We start from the raw sequence: 4,418 nt of genomic DNA on the forward strand, positions 1-4,418 counted from the left end.
TGACACGTTTCACTCTTTTCTGTGTACTTCCTAAATTAGGCTTGACTTTCCCTCCTGCATTATAGGCAATATAGTGATGGAACTGATGGGAAACAGACAGTTCAGAGTCTAAACTAAAATCAAACTAAAACTGATCTGAGTTTCCCAAGATGTAGACCACAGTATATAAACAGACCTCTTAAATCAGCAGTGCATTTGTTGTGCATGTTCTTTTAGTCTTATGCACACTGAACTGAGATATGTGAGTTAGCCACATAAACACAATCAAAGCAGAAACATTTTTAGCAGTATTGTCTTGGACACGTAGAGAAACTGCCTCCACATCCTCAGGTTCCTCACTCTAGTCCTGTTACCTTTAAGCACCTTCTGTGTCAGACTGTCGACCATTTCCATGAAATGAGTCTGGCTTCTAAACTGTCTTGGAAGTGTTTGTGGGATGCTAAAATGGCCTTCAAGGAATCATCACAGAAGGGCAGGGGGAAATGTTTCCATAATAGTGGCTGTGTATTTATGTCTCCTGAAGAAATAGCTCAAGTGTATGTTGATGACATAGATTAGTTGTCCTGCTTCAACAGCAAGTGAGAGCCAAGAGAACCACGACATTTAATGGGAAAGAATTTCCCAGCCCAAGACTGTGATCCCTTCTGACTTCTTTTACTAACATCTCTGCTAAGCCTTCCTCTGTCTTCTCCCAGCTACTCATGACCAGCACTTGACCTCTCTGACACCAACATCATTCCCTGACTCCATCCAGCCTCACACTGGCCAGAATAAGAGCTTTTCTGTGCCTTTGATTATGAATCCTGTCTAGCAACTAACTGAGATCTTCCTTGGTTGTTGTGCTCACTGGAGCAAGTGTTCTGCTTGCTCTTCCTTCCCTTATACACTCCCCAATTGCAGATTTCCAAACACTGTGTAACCTCTTCTGTAAAGACTGATCCATGGAATAAAACTGGCTCACTTCTGGTTTTCCACTGACTGGTATAGGGGCATTTTGAGATCCATGAGAGGAACAGTGTTTTCAACTCATGCCAGGCAGACCCTCCTTAGCTTGAGTAGCTTTTGAGAGATGATATCACTGAGAGTAAGAGGAAAAGCACATGCCTCCTGGGTTCAATTAAATAAAGTTTCTGGCATTGTTGGTAGAACTACTGGTTCAAATGAATTGCTTCCTAGCAGAAAAGATAGAGCTCTGAGGCTGAATTGGAAAGGTCAGAGCCATAGGGCACCCTCTGCAGAACAGGGCAGGCAGAGCTGGGAGGCTCCCAGGTAACTAGAGATGAAGGGGGATGGAGTCAGGTGGAACTCAGAGGGGTGGGGAAGGAATGTGTACATGTAAATTCCTGGAGTTATCAAAGTGTTACTAATACATCAGGATAGCTCGATTGAGAAACTGGATTTTGAAGATTAACTATAGGATGAATTTTAGCAAAAATATTTTTTTAAAGCAGAGAATGATAAATGTGGATTATTTGGCACCATATGTAAATCTACATATATGTACATATGTATTTATGTACATTAATAGACAATAGATTAATAATTACATAAAGGCCAAGTAAACTTTTAAAGTATACAGCTTGGGAAAGTAAGTAAAAATGGAAATATTTGCAAATAAAGCTCAACGTTTCAAGATTACTAGGAGCCAAGCACTCCAGGAATAAATTCCAATTACCTAAAGTCATTGACACTTTAAAGAGCCCGAAGAGAATTGAACCACAAAGGTAAAACAAAGTCTAAAAATCCATTCATGTTAGTGTAATACTTGAAACTGGAACTGCAGATTCCAGGAACCAAAAATTCTCCCCAAGAACTTCTGGAAAGAAAAGTGAACCATGTGAGTGAAAAACAAAAATCATTTGAATTCTTAACTAAAGTAAGTTGCTCCCAAGAAGCGCAGACATGATGAATGACGTGCACTCATGACTGTCTGGAGCCCGTTCAGCTGAGGTGCGTCGGGATGACTGGCTCTGGGCTCATGGTGTTTGTTGCCTGTTGGGTGTGAGGCGGCAACGTTCTTTCTGTCAGGATAGCAGAAGGGAAAGAGTATGGTTCTCAAGCTGTCATATGTCTGGACATATTTCTTAAGCCTCCCTGATTCTTTCACTAGAGCACACCCGTGTCACCACGCGCTCTGTGAGGAGGAAGCTGTCTCTACTGTGCAGCTAGAGGGCCAGAGTTCAGGCTCTTGATCTATCTGAAAGTAGGAGGGGTGTTAAAGAGCCAGCTGTGGTAATCTGAGCAGGGGGCTAGATAAGAAGTTACTCCTGCTATTGCTGTCAATGACAAAAATATATGAATGAATGAATGAATGAATGAATAATATAGAGATAAATAAAATCATGGTTTGGCAGAAAGAAAATATAATGGCCAAAAGAAGAAAAGATGCACTCTCAGTTTTTTTTATAGGGAGAAAACTAGTAAGTTTCTGTGAATGCTTCAGTAGGAAATGTGAGTAGAGCAACCAGTGAGACACTCCCCCTGTGCATCCACAGCCACATACAACAGCAGAAGCGCCATCTTGAGTCTTCCTCCTCCCAAGGCTGACTACTTTGGAGCCCTCACTCTGGGTAGCCTTTGCCATACATACATTCACAGCATCAGAAGTCACTGACTTAAAGTGATTTAAAGTGCTAATGTCCCAGGCAGTGTTGGCAACTGGCCAAGAGCAAAACCAAACAAAACCCATGCTTTTTAGTGCAAAGTGCAAGCCAAATCCACTTTGTGAGCCAGTTCTGATGTGAAGTACTATACAGCCAGTAGGGTAGGTGACTTGGAAGTGAGGAGGAAAAGATGAAACAGAGGATTAAAGCAAGTCACAATGGGCTGAGGGGGAGACTCAGAAAGAAGTCACAGTAAAGTTCAAGATCCAGTAGGCTAGAGAAAGCAAGATTAGGAGAGGAAATACCAGCAGAATGTTCTTCAGTCATGTTCATATTGGACAGTAAACTGCATGTCACAGAAGAAATAGAAAGGTCTGAAAATGGAGGTCCCATCTTTGACATGATTAGCTATATGAAGAAAAGACACTTAGATTGTGGTGGGTGAGAGTGTACATAATTATTTTCTCATTTTAGAATGAGGATAATAATAATAGTTAATGCCTCAGAGAACTGTGGGTACTAAATTGAAAATGAACATAAAAGATTTTATAAATTGATCTTCTTAAATCATGGAAACAAAATACAGACATGAATACAAGTTGATACCTTATATCAGTGGTTCTCAACGTTCCTAATGCTGAGACCATTTAATACACTTCCTCATGTTGTGGAGACCCCCAACCACAAAATTATTTCATTGTTACTTCCTAACTGTAATTTTGCTACTACTATGAATCATAATATAAATTTTTTGGAGATAGAGGTTTGCCAAAGAAGTCACAACCCACAGATTGATAATCACTGACTTATATAGAAGATGTTGTTTTATTTTTATTTTTGATTGATTTATTCACTTACCTGCTTGTTTTGTGGTACTAGGGATTGAACCTATGGCCTCATATATGCAAGTGTCTCACACTGAGCTATATCCTCAGCCCCAGAAAACTTTAGTTGTTAGAATAATAACCACCATGTGATGAACCCCTGAAGCATGTCAGAACCATCAACAGAAGTTTTGAAACTTTTGAACATTCTCACTCTTCACTTTTTTGAAACATGGGTATCATCATCTCAATATATAACAGAGGTTCAAACAGGTTAAGTCAGTTGCCCCCAGTCTTTCCTTAGAAAGGATCTTGTCATTCTGATGAACTATGTAAACAAAGTCATACTTGTCTGTACATAGTTTCCTTTGACTCCCAGAAATCATAGGAATAGAAATAAACAATATATTTGATTTTCACAAATTAAAACCATTTTTTGAGGTCTTAGAAAAAACAAGACTCTGGTATGTAAATTAAAACAACCTTGATTAGAATTAAAGGGAAATGAATAGGCTATGGTCTGTCCCACTGTTCCAGTACCATATCTTTAGAAATACCTCTAGAAAAAAAGGTTGAGGTGGACTCTCAAGAACTGTTTAGTAAGTAAACCAACTTAATTTATTGCTTTTTTTGCTGTACACCTTGAACCTCAGCATTTGGAAGTCAGAAGTAGGTGGATCTCTAGGAATTCCAGGTGAGCCTGGTATCCATACTGAGTTCCAAGCCAGCCAGGGTTACATAGTGAGACACTGTCTCCAAAATAAATAAATAAATAAATAAAATATATAAAAATAAGAAATACTTGCTTGCTTACCCAAAGGAGCTGTGTCAGCTCTTTGAAGGAAAAAGTGATATCACATGGCAAAACGTGACCTGGGTCCCTTAATCCTGCCTCTTTTGATCTCAAAAGGTGGTAACATTCAGTTCGGAGCTCACTCATCTGTAAATTGCATCACATTATCTCTGAGTTATTTAAGAAGCAAGCTCTGTT

The sequence above is a fragment of the Peromyscus eremicus genome, chromosome 14 (genome assembly GCF_949786415.1).
Source record: "Peromyscus eremicus chromosome 14, PerEre_H2_v1, whole genome shotgun sequence".
Classification (NCBI taxonomy): Eukaryota; Metazoa; Chordata; class Mammalia; order Rodentia; family Cricetidae; genus Peromyscus; species Peromyscus eremicus.